Source organism: Euprymna scolopes, chromosome 2, assembly GCF_053919585.1.
Source record: "Euprymna scolopes isolate OS-2025 chromosome 2, ASM5391958v1, whole genome shotgun sequence".
NCBI classification, from domain to species: domain Eukaryota; kingdom Metazoa; phylum Mollusca; class Cephalopoda; order Sepiida; family Sepiolidae; genus Euprymna; species Euprymna scolopes.
This window is the reverse complement of record NC_136483.1, coordinates 144385864-144408566: the sequence shown is the minus strand read 5'-3', so window position 1 is coordinate 144408566 and position 22703 is coordinate 144385864. Positions and strand designations below refer to the sequence as shown.

General features: G+C 31.7%; 1 protein-coding gene across 1 annotated transcript in view; it reads left to right on the top strand.

The window, feature by feature from the left end:
• The window catches only part of LOC145297012 (ceramide kinase-like), a 573763-nt gene that overhangs the window by 30515 nt on the left and 520545 nt on the right, over positions 1-22703 (top strand). Inside the window, exon 2 of the mRNA XM_080143241.1 lies at positions 22211-22273. The gene's annotated coding sequence lies outside the window, so the exon portion shown is untranslated. The remainder of the gene's footprint in view (positions 1-22210; positions 22274-22703) is intronic.

Genomic DNA, 22703 nt, shown 5'->3' with positions numbered 1-22703 from the left:
ATAACTGAGTATATTATATTAAGAAGTTTGTTTTAGTAATTTTTAAATTGAAAAAATAAACTTTTAATATCAACCTCAGAGTGATTAAAAAACAACTTTATAGATATATGAATAATATAAATTTATTTGCTATATATGTTTAACCCCCCCCCCCTATTATCCATGTAATTTACGAAAATTGGGACCCCGAGCGATCTTGAGTAGATCTACTAGTATATATATATATATATATATATATATATATATATATATATATATATATATATACCAGCAGGCACCGTTTCCCGGCGTTGCCCGGGGGAATTTAAAAGGATGCTAACTAAAAATATTAAGTACTTATTTTTAATGATTATATGCTTAAGATTAATTTATTTGTGTTTACATGTACGTGTAAATACAAAAAAAATATATAATTTGTGAGCCTTACTTCCGTGCTAATTCTTATTTGAGTCTCGTAAATTAATAAACTTGTATTCTTTTGTATCAGGTAATTAATAGGTCCCTATTAGAATCGGTGACATCATAATTTTGTGAGTATTTTATGAAGTTGTTTATAGGTTTTGTTTATTAATGGATAATATAAATATTACTTCGGCATAAATAATGTTAAAATTCTGAGCGATTGTAATATATTTTTTGTCCAGATTTCATTTAATGAAACTCAGAGGGCGGGGGGGGGCATTACGTACAAAAATACTTCCCCGAATCCTCTAACCCGCATATGCAATGGAAATATGAAATGTTAACGAAGCACTATCGGAAAATACTGAAACCAATATATTTTTGCTTTCCCTGAAGAAGATTGTACCCAGAAGATGTAATATTCATCAGGAACATTTTTTTTCTATGAACAAAGAGTAGTATCTGTTCTGATTCTACACTTAGTCTAGTGTTTCCTAGGTCACTGGTGCAAAAATCCTTCTATACTAAATCAAGATCTTTATTCCAACCCAGAGTTCTCCCAGTTTTTGGCCGCATAGTGTTTTCCACATTTAGAACTGGCCTTGTGTCCAAATTTGGTCTTCTAGAGATGCAAATACCATGTTAAAATAATAAAGTTATCATTTTTAAAAAGCGTCCTTAATATGAGGAGAGTGATGGCATAATGGACTATTCTGTGCTTTCATCTAACAATTTAATGTTAAAACAACTACTGATAAAATTAACTTTAAAATCGTAATCCCCTAAAAAATAAAGTTTTAGTATCCTACCCCACCCCAAAAAAACTGTTACCAAAGGCAAGTTATTCTTCTATCTGTACATTTTGTACTTTCATTCAACGTACTGAACACAAATACTGTTAAAAATTAATTGAACTTGAAAATCCTTATGCCATCCAAAGTCAAAATCTACTGTTTGTTGGCTAGTACGTTTCAATAATGGTGATTACTTTCTTATAGAAAATAAGAACACCGACAGCCTGGCCCGTAATCGGCCAAAAGAAAATATTTCTGTGATGTTTCAAATTAAAAAAAAAATCCTTCCCTGATTGATTACGTACCGTGCTGACGAAATAACGATGTGATTTCGAAAGATATTAGGAAAATAGAAGGGATGTCTTAGCCGAACAATTTGTACTTCCACTTAAGAATTAACGAAACAAAATGTGCCAAACGAAAAAATTAAAATGAATAAAACAACTATATAGGAAATAAATGTTATTAAATGCAAGATAAATTACTGTTCTACCTACACGGAAAAGTGCTTTTACTTGAAGCGTGATTTTTAGTTTTTATGTTTCTAAAAGAATAATAAACACAAATCTCATTAAAAAATATTACTTAACTTAAACATCCTATAAAAGTAAATAAAGCAATCCATTCCGTAATCCGTCTAAACATAACATATGCGTTTACCTAACTACGTAATAAACAGTAATACCACAAAACAAGTAATTTAATTTGCAAACCTCATGCCGAAACATGTCGTACGTTCCTGGTTTCGTGCGTTATTGAATTTGTAAGGTTGTGTGTGAGCGCCTAAATCTATCATTTAGTCCTATGGAAGCGAAGAGTTCCGGTAGATAGTACTTTAATTCGTTCGGGCTACCGTACCGGTCACTGTATAGTAAGGTGTGTTCGTGTTTAGAAGTGTACGAATAGTCTTCGCCTATTTGTAGTGTACGTGTATGGGCAATGATATTTTTGTAAGCTTTTCTAAGATTTTGTTCAATCAGATTAAAGGAAGCTAATTTGATAGGACGATATGGTGGAGACAGTTTATTTGCATATTATTGTACGCGAAGTCCACCATGTTGAAGCAAGCTGGGGTGTTCGTTTTCGTGACAATCTGCTATTCCTCAAACTAAGTTTATGCTATCGTATATGATATATGCATAGTGAGCTAGCAGATTCGGTTTCAATTGTTATTCTAATTATTTCAATAAACGATAAGGATTAAGGGAGCATTTATTAAATAAATCTGTAACCCTAATGTAATGTCTATATAAGAGTAATATGTTGAAAACCAAATACTAAACCGTTTGTATACGAAGAAGTTAACTTAAAAGAAAAGGAAGCGGTGAGTTTGGACGTGACCGCCTGGGGAACAATACTGATCCCCATTGGGGAGATTAAGACCCCTTAACCCCCTGAGTAAGGCGGGGTAAATATGCTGAGACTGTCTGTTAAACGTTGATTGAATCCCGGACAGCGGCGGGTAACCTATCAAAAGGGATGGATTTATTGTGTGTTTGTAAAATAGACATATATTTTATTGTTTGAGAAATATGACAGAAAATGTCAGATTAATGTGGAATGAAATCATATATTCGTTTGGCCTGACGAACACCTGCTCAGGCTGACTGGCTTTTTGATTGCGAAAGGTGAAAGTGTTGACCTTTTGGAGCGTGTGAATAAAATTGAGTTTTGATCCCCCACTCGCAGGCTATGGAAGGCCCGCTGAGGTGCACACACACAAAAGATTCGGAGATTCCCCGAGTGACGTGTTGAATTCTGGTTGGTGGGGGAGATTACTCCGACCTACCCTTCCCCTTGGTATATAAGCAAATGCCCGAGCCGAAATTAGCAGATCGAAGCCGAATCTCGCGAGAAACACCACACTCCCAAGAACCACCAACCCTTCTCTCCATGACGGCTGTCATCGTGGAGAATGAAGAATAAGATCTTGACTGTTTCTCTGGGGTAATCGGACTAAACAAATGTACATATGTAAACACCTGTAATTTTCGTGAATTAACTTTTTTATTAGACTAGACCTCTCGAGTCTGTTTTCATTTTGATTTGCATGACAAGCTAATTGATTTTCAGCGGAAATCGACACGGAGCCTGCGACGCTGAGAATTTTGTTAAGCGCTCGTGGAGCAGACGAACATCGGCCATTGCAGTTTCAACAGGGTCAGAGGTCATCTGCTGACCCAAGGCGGGAGGATTACATCCATAACGGAAGAGAAGAGATTTTCATCGATGTGAAAGTCTTAAGTACTTTCTAAGTGGGGTTACGTATTTGAGAGAGAGTAGTCCAACAGGGGACAATAGGAATTGTAAAACGGGGACAAAATGCATTTATAGTGGTAACATGCTTTAATAGTAACTGTAATTGGTGAATATAAAAGTTGTGCTTAAGAAACGTTTACTTATTATCCTATCATGTTGAAAGTGATCAGGGAAAACGCATTTCATTATATATATATAATATTTCATTTTAAATAATTTTATTTAGTTTTTTATTTTTATTTTTATTTTATTTTATATTTTATTTTTTATTTTTATTATTTATTTATTTATTTATTCTTTATTTAATATTTATTTTCTATTTATTAATTAATTAATTAATTAATTTATTTATTTTCCATTTAGTTTCGTCTAACAACTCTTGCTGACATTTATGGACTATCTTCTTCCAATTACGGGATTTGCTGGGATTTTACTTGTACAAATGGAAATTCTTTTAACTTTCTTGAAGTTTTACATTTGGATTTTACCATCACTGGATTTTTTATTTTCCACCAGACTATCCATACATGTGTAATTACCTTTTTCTTTACTATATTCCCTCTGCTTCACTTTTTTTGTTTTCAAGTAAGATCTTTGACTTACTTGTTGTTTCATCAAATACTTCTGCATGCAAAATCCGATCCCGCATTTTGCTAATTCCTACCCTCTGATGAGAAGGAAATTATTTCTTCGAAACTTCACGGATTAAGGACTATCTAGTGTTTCCTTTTCAGATTGAATATGTTTTTAACTCATTTCAAAGTGTTTTTTAACATATTTTATTAACTGCTTGCTCATATATATATATATATATATATATATATATATATATATATATACAAACACAAACACACACATATATATATATACATATATATATGTATATATATATATATATGTGTGTGTGTGTGTGTGTGTGTGTGTGTGTGTGTGTGTGTGTGTGTGTGTGTGTCCTCCAACCTATTTTAAATTATTATTTGATGACGTTTTGGGGTCAAACGTGAACGTCGAACTAAAATACACTTTCTTATCCTTCGGGTTAAGATCAAAATGTAGTCTCTGATCCGTCCACAAATTATGCTGATGCAGTAATTAATTAGGGATGAATAAATTGTTACTTTTGCCATAAAGTACAATATATTCTGAAATTTCAATAACGAGAGTACTTATAATTATATAACTGTGCAATTATATATATATATATATATATATAGAGAGAGAGAGAGAGAGAGAGAGAGAGAGAGAGCGAGAGAGAGAGAGGGGGGGATTAGTCACAGACTATTCGGCGTTGCCCGGTCGTTAGATGCATTTTAATATAATATCTTAATTCATGCATGTTGCGCATTTCTTATCATAGAGGCAATTCTCTATTGACCATTACATTAAACCTAACATATAGTAATAACGTCAAAACTGCAAATACGTATGCCTTGTGGCGCAATCACAGTTATATATATATATATATATATATATATATATATATATATATATATATATATATATATAACTCTGTGATTGCGCCACAAGGCGTACGTATATATATATATACGAGGCATACGTATATATATATATATATATATATATATATATACGTATGCCTTGTATATATATATATATACATATATATATATACATATATATATATATATATATATATATATATATATATATATATATATATATATATATATATATATATAAAATAAAAATAACAACTCTGTACGCCGTCAGGGCCTCATGTCTTGCTTGCTTGCTTGAAGCTTGTTTTTGAGGATCAGACTATTCCATCTTTTAAAAAAGGGAGGGGCAGATGAATATATACATGCGTGTAGGCGTGGCTAAGAAGTTAAATAATGAGAGTGGAGAGTTGTATGTTTTAGTTTCGATTCTAACTGATTGCGCCACATACGTATTTGTAGTTTTGACGTTATTACTATATATATATATATATATATATATATATATATATATACACTAGACTACCCGTGACCCGTTGGGTCAGTATGTTATATTAGCTACGGAATTCATGTATGATCGTGACACATGTGACGTAAAGAAAATAGTTTGTTTTTTTGACATAACAGAAACATTTCTATGAAAGTATATTAAAATGAAAAATCACGGACGGATCACTCAAACATAAAAAAATTCCTCCCTATTCGTGTAAAGTTACCTATTTTTCCGAATAATCGCTCAAAAATCGAAAATTAAACATGATTTTCCTACGAATCGAACGCTGACGAAAGTCATTTAGCAGCAAAAACGCACATGAACCTTCCAATGAGAAATATAAGAATGAAAAACCCATATTGGAATCCTTCAACCAAGTTATAGAAACTTTAAATCTAAAAAAAAAAATTAATAAACCTGAAGCAAAAAAAAATAAAACCTAAATAAATAAAATTAAATTAAACTAATATTGAAACAGATTAGTAAATATGTCAACAAATTCACCGTTCTCACACAACTATTTTGCATCTAGAAATATAAACAAAAAATAAAAAAGGAGGAAGGAAAAGGGACGGATAGAGAGTAGTAGTAGTAGTAGTAGTAGTAGTAGTAGTAGTAGTAGTAGTAGTAGTTTTGGCTTTACTACAATTGTTCTTATGTTTGTCAACGAGTTAGTTAAAGTTGTTTAGTTGTAAGAAAATAGCGACAGTATAGTTGTAATAAAGAATAGTTGCAAAACACCTCTACTCTTCCCATGTTAAATAATAATTTCGAAATAATAACGTTAATATTTCAGTGCGCAGCTCAAAATCTGCAAAAGAAGCGATTTGTGTTTATTTGTTTACGTTGTTATGAGTTAATGTTCATGCTCGCATGCACAACCGGATGTCGTAAATCAGAAAGTGGGTTACATCACTGGTTACAAAGTCATTTTAGTTTCATTTATATATATATATATATATATATATATATATATATATAGTAATTTATAAAATATATATGGCGATTAAGCTACACTGAATATTCTGCGTTTCATCCACTATAGGATTCGTCAGGCTTATGCGCGAATTCTGTGGTTGCTTCTTGTTTTTAAATATGTTGAGGATTTCTAGTTAGCCAATCAGCTTTCTAGTATATATAAAAAAAAGGAAGGAAAACGTCTACCTTAAACCACTAACCTAGTTCTAAAACAGATCCTTTGTTCGATAAAATGCATGCCCATTGGCTGATAGGAAGGGGCGCGGTGGATACTAGAAAGCTGATTGGCTAACTAGAAATCCTCAACATATATAAAAACAAGAAGCAACCACAGAATTCCTGCATAAGCCTGACGAATCCTATAGTGGATGAAACGCAGAATATTCAGTGTAGCTTAATCGCCATATATATTTTATAAATTACTAACTAGCTCTACCTACGTATTGAGCACTTTTGAAGTAAATACTTAAAGTTTACGCATAAATCTATACTTTCGTATATTAGGTTTATGTGAGTAAATGAAGTAGTTATATATATATATATATATATATATATATATATATATATATATATATATATATATATATATAAGGAACAAACACAGTTATGTGTCCATCAACGTTTCGTCTTTATTTCGAGACATCCTCTGGATGAATAAAGACGAAACGTTCATGCACACATAACTTTGTTTGTTTCCTTTTTATTTCTCTATTTCATAGGAATACTATTCCCAATATTTTCATGATATATATATATATATATATATATATATATATATATAGTCTGCAAAAATCATTGTCTAAATGAACAATGCAAAAAGCAGTGGATCTAGAATATTTTGATGTGTGTGTGTGTGTGTGTGTGTGTGTGTGTGTGTGTGTGTGTGTGTGTGTGTGTAATGATTGTATTGTTGTGGTTTCCTAGATCTCCGTTTCATTCAAAATAGTTCTCAATAACAATATTATTGTATAATTTCCCGTATTATTATATAGTTTTCTATATACAAACATTATTAGCTACATGTATACATATAAGACCATTAGCCTCGACTATAGAGATGAAATTGATGGCTTAATGACACTGGATTTCGAAAGAACTCATGGCTGAAACATGTACGTTCATATGCAACTAATAATGTATGTATTAATCAAGAAAAGAAAAGGATAGAAGTAAATAATACGGTGTGCTCTTTTATCTTTTGTTTTTCTTAACTTTCTTTGTTTTTATTTTATTATTATTTCATCCCTCTCTCGCTCCATCACACTTTTTCTTTGCTTCATCTCTCTCTCCATCTTTCTGATTCTCTTTCTATCTTTCTCTCTATGTCTATCTATATTTCTTTCGGTGTTTTCTTCCATTTGTTTTCATGGCTATTTTTATATAATGGATACACTCGGCCAATCATTTCTATGTAGCGTACCCAGCTGAAAATTCTACAAATATCCGGGACGATAAGCAGTTAACATCTCCTTATAAACAAGTTTGATCTCGAGTAAAGCTCCTTAGAAAGAAACGATTGTCGAAAGTTAGAACCGAATGTATATGGTTCGATGGTTTTTATTCATCCCTTTAGAAGTTCGCTAAAAATACTTTTACTAAAATATGTTAACTATTGCAGATACAGAAATTCACAGAAGATAGATACTTTAATTTGTATGTGAGTGTGTGGGGTTAGTGCGTGTGGGGGTAGTGTGCGTGTGAGTGTGTGTGGAGTTAGTTTGTGTTTGTGTTTGTGTGTGTGAGTGTGTGGGGTGAGTGTGTATATGAGTGGGTGGAGATAGTGTTTGTGTGTGTGTGAGTGTATGTGTAGTTAGTGTGTGTTTGTGTGTGTGAGTGTGTGAAGCGGGTGTGAGTGTGTAGTGTTAGTGTGAGTGTGTGTTTGAGTGTGTGTGGAGTTAGTGCTTATTTGTATTTTTTGTGTGTGAGTGTATGTGTGAGAGAGAGTTTTTGTGTTTGCATGTGTTTGTGTGTGAGAGTATGTGGGTTTATGTGTGTGTCTGTATGTGTTTCTGTGTGTGAGTGTGGATTAGTCTGTGTGTGTTTGTATTTTTGTGTGCTTGTGTGTGAGACAGTGTAAGTGTGTTGTGTTCGTTGGTGTTTATGCTTTTGTGTGTGTACGTTTTGATAAAACATTAAGTCGTTTGATTCTAACGTTGACCTTTGCAATTCGAGTGGCAATACGCTTTCCTAAGGTTCTAGTATTCTCGTACCTTTCTAGTGGAGGTTTGCTTAGTGTGCACTCGCCTTGGTTTTTCCATTCTTCTTGGTCTTTACAATAACTTTGTATAGTACTAGTCGAGGTCGATGCCACCACATATGTGGGGGAAGCGGAAGGGAATATATAATAATATGAGATTTCTGGCAGTTTTAATTCTCTTCGACTCGTGTAATATTCTATTTTTGTTTTACTTGATGTTTGTCGATTATGCTGGTTGGTTTCCGCTCTCGAGTGTTTTCCTTAATATTTCGGCTGTGAATTTTTATAGTGTCAATTCTGTCCCGTCAATTCCCCAGATTCCTATTTCTCCTCATATTTTTTTTCAGTAATTTTATCTGCTCCTAGTGCTCATACAATTGTCGGTATTACAGTATTTTTTATTCGTGTTTCTTACCTTTTTTTTTTTTAGTTTTCTGGCAAGCTTCATCCATTCGTTTCTTTTTTCTATTTCCTATAAAATGGATATTTCGCCGTTTGAGCAGTTCACGGAGTTTATAACTATGCATAAACCATCACGCGCGAAAGATAAGGCTATCCGACTTCATGTAGAAAGGAGAGGAGGAGGTAGAGGATTAATATGATAAAGAACGAGTAAAAATACATAATTAAAAGTACAGAAAGTCTGCAAAAATCATTGTCTAAATGAACAATGCAAAAAGCAGTGGATCTAGAAACAAAGAAGTTGATAATAGGTAAATATAAGAGAGAAACAGCTACACCGACGAATTATAAAAAACTTACTAAAGAAGAGACACATGACATCAAATTGATATGGCAACGAAAAATAAATAGAAAAAAGAGATCGTTACAAACAGCTATACAGAATAACGCGATCAGAACAAACTATATAAACACCAAAATAGAAAAAATACACAAAAACAGTAAATGCACACTCTATTGACAAAGGGACGAACCGCTAAATCACATAATAAATGAACGAAGCAAATTAGTCCCCAAAAAATACAAAAAACAGAAACGACTGAGTGGAAAAGGAATTCTGTCGGGGACTATGCAGACGTGTGTACACTTTGACTATGCAGATAAATGGCAAAGATATAAACCAGAGATTTAAAAAAAATAATGGGGTTGAACCTGATAATAGTTAATAAGAAGGAAGAAATGCTTTGTGCATAGTCATTAGTCTCCTAGGTATTTGGTCCATGGTCCTGAATTTTTCTTTTTTCCAGCCAATGATTGTTACCAGTGCTCCTACGATTATTGGTATTCTCTTGTCTTTCTGCCAATGCTTTTAGTTTTGCTTGTTTTTTTACATCATTGTGTTATTATTATTATTATTATTATTATTATTATTGTTGTTGTTGTTGTTGTTGTTGTTGTTGTTGTTGTTGTTGCTATTAATTCTACTACTAATAATAATAACAACAACAATAACAATATTAATAATAATAATAATAATAATAATAATTATTATTATTATTATTATTATATCTTGTACTCATTAATTCCCCCTCTCTTTATTTTTTCATTATTTTCAATAAATTTAATCTGCTGTTAAACTACGGTGGTGGAGCGTACGCACGTGTCTACATTTTAACACGATTTCGGTCCTTTTGTTTAGTAAAATAGATACTACGCAAGTATAAGTTCCTTTTATGACGTTGCTACTAGTGATGTGACGATTTCAATATTTTTCCCGATTTCGATACAGTTACTAATTTTGTACAAATTCCCGATTCCGACACAATTACCGATTCAGATTTTTTTTATAAATCTCTAAATGTTTAACAATAGAGTTAGTTGTTAGTAATTCTCGATTAGTGTAAAAATACATGTTAAATATGCAGATATTTTTCAAACATAAAAATACACTTGTGGAAGATGATCTATGAGTTTTAGTTTGACTGGTAGTTTAAAATCAATAAATATTCATGATTTTATTATTACTACCAGCAATGGAAAATTTAGCTTTAAACAAAATCAAATAAAAAAGACAATTAAAAGAATTTTTTTTGGCATCGGGAAATAGAGACAAATTATTTTCCGCTTCTGCTACCGATTTCGATAACCCCAAAAGTTCCACTTTTTTATTCCCGATTTCGATTCAAATTAATAATCACAACAATATTTTCTACGATATAATTTGGTTCATAAGGTTTTTTTTGTTCTCAGGTATTGTCTGCCAATTTTGTTTTAATTTCTGTTGATTTAATTTCGTCCGATTTCCAAAACTCCCAGGTATTTATGAGTTTTCTTTTTAATAATTCCATGCCCTCTCCTGTCTCGACTTTCCCCGTTTTTATCTTTACACACGCACATTGTTTCATTGAGATGTTATTATATTTATTATATTTTTTAGTTTCCTTCTGTTTATATATATATATATATATATATATATATATATATATATATATATATATGAACAAATGATTAATAAAACATGTTAAAAAACATCTTGAAAAAGAATTAAAAACATATTTAATTTTAAAAAGGAAGCACAAGATACGTGGATAGTCCTTAATCCGCGGAGTTTCGAAGAAATACTCTCCTTCTCATCAGAGGGCAGGAATTAGCACAATGCGGGATTGGATTTTGCATGTAAAAGTATTTAATGAAACCACAAGTAAGTCACAGATCTTGCTTGGTTAAAAAAGAGTGAGATAAGGGGAATAGGAGGTAAAAGAAAAAAAGATAAAAAGATTTCACATGAATGGATAGTCCGGTGGAGGGTAAAAAATCCAAGAATGGTAAAATCCAAACACGGTCGAATTAAAAAATTCCAATCTAACAGGTAAGTTCTAATCCAACAGGTTTCGAAACGCCGCGGATTAAGGACTATCCACTAATCTTGTGCTTCCTTTTTAAAATTAAATATGTTTTTAACTCTTTTTCAAGATGTTTTTTAACATGTTTTATTAATCATTTGTTCATATTATAAGCTCTATTTCCTTTTCTGTTTTATTGAGCTTTTACATCTGGTTGAGATTACTTTACTTGTAAATATTAACTCTTTAATATTTATAATATATTTTAAGTTTACCATTCTGATTACCTTGGTAAACTTATTGTAATTTATATATATATATATATATATATATATATATATATATATATATATATATATATATATATATATATATATATATATATATATATATATATATATATACTCGTTCTTTATATTTTCGAATACTTAATCGCTAATCAAGGCAGGGGGGAACTCGAAGATATGGATTAAAGACCTCGCCAGTTAGACGATGACCTTTCCTCTCGAGAGAATCGTAAGCAATTGGTGGGATCTACAAAAAAAAACTATTTAAGACGATCATATTGAGAATCAGTCTCAAAGTATCATCAAAGCTCTTCAAAGTGCTGTCATAAATATACGTGTCGTCTACAAAGATGTCAACGAATAATGTCAGAATTTGATTTGGAAGATCATGTATAAAGATCAGAAAAAAAAAGAGATGAACTAAGAAAAAATCCTTGAGGCAGGTGGGCATGATATGACGTGCTTTGGATTTTTCGCCGTCAATATATTCCCTGATCAACATCGCAGTTCAACACGTCAGCTCTATATTTTTCAAGACGACATCTGTATTGTTTGTCACCATGGTTTCAAGTCGCCCATATGTATAAGGTAGTTCATTTTTTATGTTGTCTCTGAATGTATATCCGTCATTGTACCTCCTGAATATGCTAGCGGTAGGACATGGCTATGATAAAACGTAAAGGAGAAAGTAAATATCACTTGAAAATGTTCCTCTGTGTTCTAATCTCAGCCAGGCAGTGTCCTGCAGCTATCAATTCCATTGTTTTCTCCATAAGCATTCAATTATCCATGCTTGTTGGATTGTGTCGTTCATTTTTTATTAGTCGATCCATGCCATGGCTATGTTTATCGTAGTGCTTTTAACATCCTTCAAGGTCCTTTGGTTTATATACAACAGAATTAAGATCTGTACACGTGGCTGGGTCGTTGAAATTTTCCAGATGTTTGGTACGTACGAGTGATGGGACGATTCCAATATTTTTCCGATTCTGATACAATTACCGACTCCGATTCTTTGTAAATCTCTTAATATTTTACAATAAAAATGATGGTTTTGTCCAGATTACCGTAAAAACACATCTTAACTGTGCACATTTTTTTTTTCAAACGTAAAAGTACACTTTTCAGGGGAGGGGTGATCTATCAATTTTAGTTTCACTGGAAGCTTAAATCAATACAAATTTATTATTACGTTGGTGCAAAAGTGACGTCGTTTTTTCATGTTCAACCTCATGCAAAAAAAAATATTGTTGCGCCAACCTAATATTTTAGTATCACTACCAGCGGTGGAAGATTTTTCTTAAACCAAAGTCAAATATAAAACTGATAATTAAAGGAATCGTTATTTATTTATTTTTATTTTTATTTTTATTTTTCCTTTTTTTTTTATTTATTCATTTATTCATTTATTTATTTTTATTTATTTATTCATTTATTTATTGACAACGGAAAATAATCACAAATTTTTTTCCCCTTCCGGTACCGATTCCTGTACCGATTCCGATACCACAAAATGTTACAATTTTTTTATTTCCAATTCTGATTCCGAATAATCGTCCCAACACTAATACTTATGCTATCGATTCATTATTTGTACTCACTAGGAGTTCTCACACAGGTAATAATCGGTGATTACTCACTGATGATTACTCGTACTGTTCCCTCAACCTCTTTCAATAACAAATGTTATAACTTTGCGTTATGGTAACACCGCTTACCAGTGACGATTAATCTTCATTGTTATTTTGGTGGTAATAAGTCTCCCCAAGGTGACAGCTATGGAGGTCTGCTTAGTGCTCTCTCTCTCTCTCTCTCTCTCTCTCTCTCTCTCTCTCTCTCTCTCTCTCTCTCTCTCTCTCTCTTCTTTGTCTTTTCCATTTTCTTTGAGCCGTTGCATTTAATTTGTGTGGAACATGCCGAGGTAGGTGCCTTTTTTCTAGAGGGGCACAGTTTATAAGATTTCTCACAATTTTAGTTTCTTTTGTGTTCGTCGTGTAGTCCGTTCACCATTTTATTTTCCTTCTATTGCAGTCTTCGTGTGGCTGGTTACTGTTTTTAATTCATATGGGTTGATTTCAGCAGTCGAGAATTTTCCTTAAGATTTCAATTTTTTATCATTTCCGACTGCTGTATGGTCTCAGACCCCCTTGGATTCAAATTTTCTCAAGTCTTTTTTCCCCCCCATTTCCTTCAGGACTGTTACCAGTGCTCCAACGATTATTGGTATTAGCTTGACTTTCTGGCAAGTTTCGTATTTTTGTTCGTTCTTTGGCATCATTGTGTTGTTGTTATTATTATTATTATCATTATTATTATTATTATTATTATTATTATTATTATTATTATTATTGCTATTAATACTACTAATAATAATTATAACAATAACAGTAATAAGTAGTGTTGTTGCTGTTGTTGTTGCTGCTGTTGTTGTTGTTGCTGTTGTTACTACTACTACTACTAATAATAATAATAACAGTAATCATAATGACAATAATAATAATAATTATTATTATTATTATCATTACTATTATTATTGTTATTATTATTATTATTATTATGATTGTTATTATTATTATATTTTGTACTACGTAATTTCTCCTCTCGTTGTTATTTTTTTATTTATTTATTTATTTATTTTTTCCATTATTTCGTCATTTTAAGCAAATTTATTCTGTTGTTAAACTACGGGGATGGAGATTACGCACGTGCCTACATTTTGACACGATTTCAGTCCTTTTGTTTAGTAAAATATTTCTATCAATATGACAAGATCCATACGAAATAGAGTCAGCTTCATCCTTTCGGTGCAATCTTTGCAATTACTCCTCTCGCCATGAAAACGAGCGTCTCATTATTTTTTTTTTTTTTAACTAGGTCAAATCTTATGGTGTCTATTCAAAAAATGTTAAACTCTTAAAATCTCGGTGCATTTCGATAAACGTATAAGTAGCGTTTTTGTGTTTGTAATTTTAAAGTGTAACTTATTACATGATATGATTACGCGCGTCGCCACGTTGGTTGTGCGCGGATGAGACTACCACCGCACAAAACGTCCACTATTTTGACATTTAGAGGCTGCGTAAAGCTTATCTTCGATGCACCTAAAACGTCAAACATAATGGCCCTTTTGTGCGGCCGTAATTTTCATACAGACACAAACAAGACGGCGACGCGCGTAATCCTATCATGTTGTAAGTAACATCTCAGATGAAAACGAGAACAAAACACAAAAACTACTTGTTCCGCATCGAAATGCACCAAGATTCCAAGAGTCTTCGACTATTGAAATGCTCATTCAAAAAAAAAAAAGTAAAAAAAGTGGGGAGTACTAAAAAAAAAGCAAAATAATATGACCCTTTTTTAATAGCGACTGATAAGAAACATTGGCATTCGAGTGTTTATTGGAGTGAACGATCAAATAGTTTGCCTGTTTTCGTTTTATTATTATTTAATTTCAAAAGTATTGGCCTAAAGTTTTTATGTAGCATTTGCATACGAAGTATTTGGGTCAGTTACAGGGGAAATCGCACTATATATATATATATATATATATATATATATATATATATATATATAATTATTTTTTTACTATAATAATTAAATACCTACAGACACTAGTGCTTCATCCTTTCGGGATTCTTCAGTGCAGGGTGTCACGATTAGCACCAGTCGAACGATTCGAACCCCGCGACACGAGACATCTCTGGCTCGATTAGCGGAGGCCGTATCCATTCGGCTACCATTAACCGTGTGAAATAGCGTTGAATTTTAAACATTTTAATTTAAATGTTCATTACGTCAGACAGACAGTGATCAAATCGTTATACGATGATCTACGCATAAGAGCTAAATTGACCGACTTTTAATTCAACTGAAAGTGCTCAACGATAAGAAATGAATTTCTTAAAGGGGCTGTCATAATATATATATATATATATATATATATATATATATATATATATATATATATATATATATATATATATATATATCTTCTATGACATGAAGCTGAACGTATGTGTCTGTGCCTGGTCACGAATAGGCTCCTATATGGTTGACTATTATAGAAAACTGATCACATATAATGATAGAAGATGTATCGAGACACAGGAATGGGTATGTTTGATTTGGCATAATGATGATTCATTAAAATTGTGGGGTCTGTGTACGCGCCTGGTCCACAAAGTATTGAAATAAAAAAATTTAAAAATTAAAAAAAAAACGTTTACAAGTGTTTTTGATATAGATGTATATAATAATACTTTGATAAGTAAGTTTTAACTTAAATAGGGATGGTATAATAAAATTGTGGGGTCTGCGTTCGCGCCTGGCCTCCATAGAATGGAAATAGGCACAAACTTTAATAAAAACATTTCATATATATTTGCGTAAGTATACTTTGATGATTATGTTTCAGTTTGAAGAATGGGATGTTCGTTCGCGCCTGACCTCCATAGAATAGAAATATGTCACAAAGTTTAATAAGGTTTTTTAATATAGATCCATAGAATATTGTGATAAGTGTTTCAGTGCGAACAGGTATATTATAATAAATTATGGGGTTTATCTATTTTATTTTTACTTTCATCATATTTTGCTTTGGTTTTGATACCCCCAAATTCGAAGCTATCTCTTTACAACCCTTCCTTTTCATAACCTATCATACTTTCATAAATCAGAGTCCATTTTCTGTAGGCTGTTTTTGAACCCAGTCAACGACGGGTACTTTTGCTAGTATATATATATATATATATATATATATATATATATATATATATATATATATATATATATATATTGAATTAAAAATCGGTTTCAAAAGGAAAACAAACAAAATCCACTAAATTGTACGATCGTTTCAGAAGCGATGCTATTTTTATTTTATTTAACAATAAATATTGACAATAATTTGACAAAAGTTTTGCCCTTTAAAAACAAAGTCTCCTCATCGGCAAAAAATAAGGGGGGGGGCAGTTAAAGACACCAAAATAAAATTAGCATTTTAGTCGTGTGTAAGGCAGATATTCCTGGAAATATTTAAAATAAAAATAAAATAAAAACTAAGTTATTAATTTTATGCTAATAAGTAAATAAATTAAAATAAAGTAAAATAGAAAATTATGAATAAGGTTAAAAGAAAAATATTTATTTATAAATATATACATATACCTTTTTTTCATCTCCATTATAAAATCTGTTTCAATTTGAGTCAGTCTATCTTTTGGCATGCTGTTATAATTTGCCTTCTAATTAGAATAATTACTTATTGCTTATATTACTTTAAAACGCTGTTCTATTGTATGGTTGATCAGTTTTTATCGTTGGAACGCCAAATTTTAAAATTTATTGAATTTTCAAGGGAGATAACTACAATTTTCGAAAATTTAAATAGAAATAAACGAAAAACTTTTATTGATAAAGGGGAGATAAATTCTAATTACTTTAAGAATTAACTATTTATTTATTATAACCCTTAATATATAAAAAATAAATCACGTCAATAATATTAATGATAAAATCTTAGTGATACTCTTATAAATAGCTAATAATAGTTATAATCATGATAATAAATAAATAATAATAAAAGTTATTAATAAGAATAAGAATAAGAATTATAATAATGATAGCAATAGAAATAATAGTAATAAAATGAGTAAAATAATAATATTAGTTATTAAATTATTTATTATAAAACGGTTTAAATCAGATTTTATTATTTTATGGTGGTTTAAAGTTGTCAATTTTAAAATAACGGTTATGAATACAACCAGTAAAAATCTCATCCTTTAAAACAAAAGAAATAATAAACTCTGCTCTTTAGACTCCAGGTCTAATTGTTTCTAATATATATATATATATATATATATATATATATATATATATATATATATATATATATATATATATATATATATATATAAATATAATATATAAAAATAAATATATATATATATATATATATATATATATATATATATATATAGTCCAGCCAATTCCGAGCATGTAAGAAGAGAGGGGTGGTTGGCATTTCAGCTGGGACTACTGCTACTATTGCAAATGGTAAACATATTCCGTCTCCATCCCTCACATCCCTTTCACCTACTCTAACTTTACTAAGGAGGGGGAAACAATCTCATTCTTTTTTCAGTAGCTGAGTGACCAGCAATTAGATAGCAACTGATAACCTCATTTCGGGGATGAAGTAAATTAGAATGCAAATGGTTTAAATGTTGGTTTGAGTATTTTTCTTCTTTACTTTATTCTTGTTCTGCATTGTGATATCATCGACGCCACCTCCCTTTAAAAATGATATCAGTAAGTAAAAACGAAACGGTATATAAGTTGATCGGTAGAACAAATGTACAAGAAGTGGGGTTGGTGGAAAAACAATAGAGAGGAAGTTGTTCACTATGGCACACAAAAGAATGCTGAAATTGGATTGTTAATGAAGGTGTGGCAGGTGACTGGGACAAAGGCTCGGACAAAGAGGTTAATTTATTTAGAGTTAGTTTTGCGCCCAGTGCTTAGACTTGTTTCCTGACTAGAGCAATGAATGCCATCTCCCACATTTGCCTTATTCTCTTACCCTATAGCTGGGCATCTTGGAGGTGCTTATTTACCATATATGCTAACATGATTGGACTTGGCCACTCCTGTCGAACAGGTTTGAGGGTACCGGTTTGACAGTTGCCGGTTGCTGTTTCCAACTGACAGTACAGGAGTTCTAACTCTTTGGTAGCGCTTAGAGCGGCTGTTCTATCATCATTTGTGTAATATCAGGGTATTTGTAGTGCCATGTAGTGCATGGAAAGGCACCCTACACTCATCTCTGGTGGGCATTCCCGAGGCAACATTCCTGCCGATGAGGAGCTGGCTGATGATCTACTCGTGCTGCATGGTGATGGCTATGCACATCCATTTTACCTACAACCTCAATCTAGATCTGAAACTACGAAATAGAATGACATGATATCTCAATCCAAAAAATGTTCAAACCAGACACACATTCTCTCTTGAGGCTTGTATTTACACATATCCGATGACTTAGAACTAACTTAGATGATGTAGAATCATTTCTCCTAGCAAACTACTCGAATATCTTAGCACTAAGTGAAACTAACTTGCACTCCCACACCCCTTCTAACATCTTTAACATGTCTGTTTATCTTCCACTTTGTCGTAAAGACTTTAACAGAAACGGACTAGGAGTCTATATTTGTAACACCCTCCCCATGTCTAGGGAATCTAAACTACTATTACATTAAGTTCACTTACTCAAGATTTCCTAACAAAATTATCCTTCTGTGATCCAATGTTTAATTTTACTTGAATATCATTGCGGTTGATAATGGCCGTGGAGTTACGTCCCTTGCAAATAGAGACAGAGATAGTTTCGTTGCAATGTTCGAATCCCACGACCAGCGGCAATCGTAACTTCTTACACTGATGATTCTGGATGGATGAAACACTAGTGTCTGTAAGCATTAAAATAATTATATATAATTAATATATATATATATAGCAATATCAGGCCACTAACAGAAAATACTCAAGATTCTTATCTAAATTACTCTATCCTTAACGGATCTAATGCATATGGCAATTAAGCTGCACAGAATATTCCGCGTTTCATCAACGCTAGGATTTAGAAAGGGTATGGCGGAAACTAGAAATCTGATTGGCAAACTAAAAACACAATAGAAGGTGCGTATATAAAAACGCGAGAGAGCCACAAAATCCTCGCTTACGCCTGATGAATCCTAGCGTGGATGAAATGCGGAATATTCTGTGTAGCTTAATTGACATATATATTTTATAACTTACTACCTAGCTCTACCTACGTATTGAGCACTGTTGAAGTAACTACTTAAAGTTCACGCATAAATCTATACTTTCGTATATTAATTTATGTGATTAAATTAAGTAATCCTATATATATATATATATATATATATATATATATATATATATATATATATATATATATATATATATATCGCTTAAACCACTGGCTTTGATGGAGAGGAAGACTAACACTTGCTGCTATGGTTTCAAACAATCTGAAACAACAGCAAGAGGAGACTTGATTCCAAATATTTCTCACATGTTATATCTTTTAGAAATAGGGTACGTTTATGAATATCTCTAGCATCAAATAATCCTTATACGCTGTGAAATTTACTTTATTTATGAAAACCAAAGAGGAGAGATATAGCATATGAGAAATATTTGGAAACAAATCTCCCCTTGCTGTTTATTTCAGACCGTTTGAAACTATACAGCAAGTTTTTTCTCTCCTCCATCAAGGCCAGAAGTTTTAGGGATATATTGCTCGGAATGAGAGACCCGGTACACTAAAGATATTGAGCAACCTCCAGAAACAAAAATCAATCAAAATAACTTTCGTTTCAATCAAAATACCTGCGAATGCCCGTGCGACCGCAAAAAAAAAAGAAGAAAAAAAGAGCCACAGAAGGCAGATGTGCTCGAGAGAGGAAAAGGAGCGGATGAAAAAAGCTAACGCGCTAGCTATGACGGCCACGACTACTTATGACGTCACAACGGGTCTAAATGTAAACGCACATTCAGATTGCTAGGCGTAAGAAGTGATCATTCCTTGCAAAAAGCGGCTCAGTTCACCCAGACAAAATTAATCTTTTTAGCCATTTTTTTTTACATATTTTCATCCAAACCATTGGTCTTTTTAACGATAGCAATTTTGTCGCGGTCCAATACGTCTGTGAAAAGTTTTGGCGGACATACAAACACACAGACACACACAGACACACACACAGACTCACACACACACGTACAAACTAACACACATTTTCCATTTTATATAATAGAAGTTTGTGAAAACCCAGGCGAATAACAATTTAACAGATTGACCACTTTTTAAAAACGTATTTTGTTAAGGGTTACCTCCCTCCTCACTATCTCTCGCACGCTCTCTGTGTTTATATACATAGGTTCTGATCAAATGTTTAAGCTGACAAATAATTAAATGAAACGTCGGAGTATAAATATCCGTGTGTGTGCGTGTGCGCGTGTTTGTGCGTGTACGCGTGTATTCGTGTATGTTTGATTAAACAACAATGAGAATCATATACACACACACACACACACACACACACATATATATATATATATATATATATATATATATATATATATATATATATATATATATATATATATATAATGAAGGGGAGACTTAAATTCATGATTAAAAACGTTTTAAAATAAAGTAAACGGGATGAAGAGGAGAAGAAAAGAAATTGGGGAGTCAGCTGACCGGTTTCTCTCTCGTTTTCTCACAGCTGTATCGAGGGATTTGTTTTGGAAGAAAAGAAAAACGAGTGGGAATCTAAAATATGTACAAATAAAATCACGTTGCGTTACATACGAGGAAAAACAAAAATTAAAGGAAAGCGATTAAAATAAAGCAACATTATTTTACTCGAAGATTCTAGAGACTAATCACGCTCAAACCCAAGAGGCATTCCTTCTGTTTACAGAGAAAAGGCCTTCTCAATTCCGATTTCTATATGAACAATTATACATTCATATATATTGATCTTTTGAATGTTTTTTTTATTCCTTCAAGTATAAGCTTAGTATTTATTTAGTTTCCACCCACAAATTACTGGGTGCAAATGTCTTTTCAAGAATGCATTTATATAAAAACAAACAATTTCTAATATAACATAATGACCTGAGATACATTAAATTTATAATTATGAATGTCTGTAAATACATTATTCATCCTCAATAATTCATTTATGCTTAATATTTTCTTTGTTTAATTTTATTTAATGAATATTTTTAGTAACAATTAAATATTTTGTAGCAAACATGTTATTAATATATTTGAGTTATCTAATAGAGTATAAAATAGACTATAAATTTTTTTTGTTGCAAATGCCCATTTTCTTTCTTTTTTTTCGGGATAAATTAAACCAATTTCAATGTAAGCTATTATATATTTATAAATGTGTTTTTTTATTAATTATTTTATTTTATTTTAAATTTATCATTTTCAATCTTATAATTACCATTTAAAAATGCTTAAATTAAGAATTACAATTAGCTTCAAACAAATGTATATTGACTATTATGATGTATTAAACATAAATATATCAAATTTATACTCATATGTATCTTTTAAATCACCACTTATGCACAATAAGTTACTTATTAAAATGTATTTTATCAAAATATGCCATCGCAATTAATGACTCAGTCCCAATCATGTTATTATTTTGTTTAGGTTCTTTCGTCGTATCCTTTAAATTTAATATTTCACACTCACATACTATTTTTTAAACTCATATATATAAGTCAGTAATTTATACTAAGGAACTTAATCTAATTTTAGCCGAGACAAAACATTCCTAGATCTATTCAAACAAGCTTGGAACACCTCTTGTTGTTTATTTAATACATTTTCTTTAGCGATGAATATATGATATGATTCAAGGGTGCAAATGTTGCAACGCCCAGATTAACTGTGTGAGTATTTTAATTTATAGTCTAAGTTACTAATTTTTAGCTCCCTTGCCTCTAGCTAACAATGTGTTTTGTTATTATTTACAATAGGTATTTTAAATGGTGCTGTGTGATTACGGAATCTGTTCTTGACCAGCAACCCGTGGACCCGACGTAAGTTCTGGTTTTATTATTATCAATGACAGTTTCAAAGTGACTCATCTTCAGCGCTCCGGCTGATTTCTAATCCAATTCTTAATTTCCTTAACTATAAATATATATATATATATATATATATATATATATATATATATATATATATATATATATATATATATATATATACACATAAAGGATAGCCTACTTAAAACTAGCCCGATCTCTCCAATCATTCTTTTAACGACTAAGTGACACCACAAGACAAAATGCAATTCTTTTTTCAACAAGATGGCGCTACATGTCACTGACACAAGTTCATGACATGTTTACGGAAGAGAGAACAATAAGGAAACGGTGGTGGTCACCACGTTCGCCGGACTTGTCATCTACAGATAATTTGTAACAATGAAAGAATGTTTCTCTTCTGTACAACATTTTCTGGGCT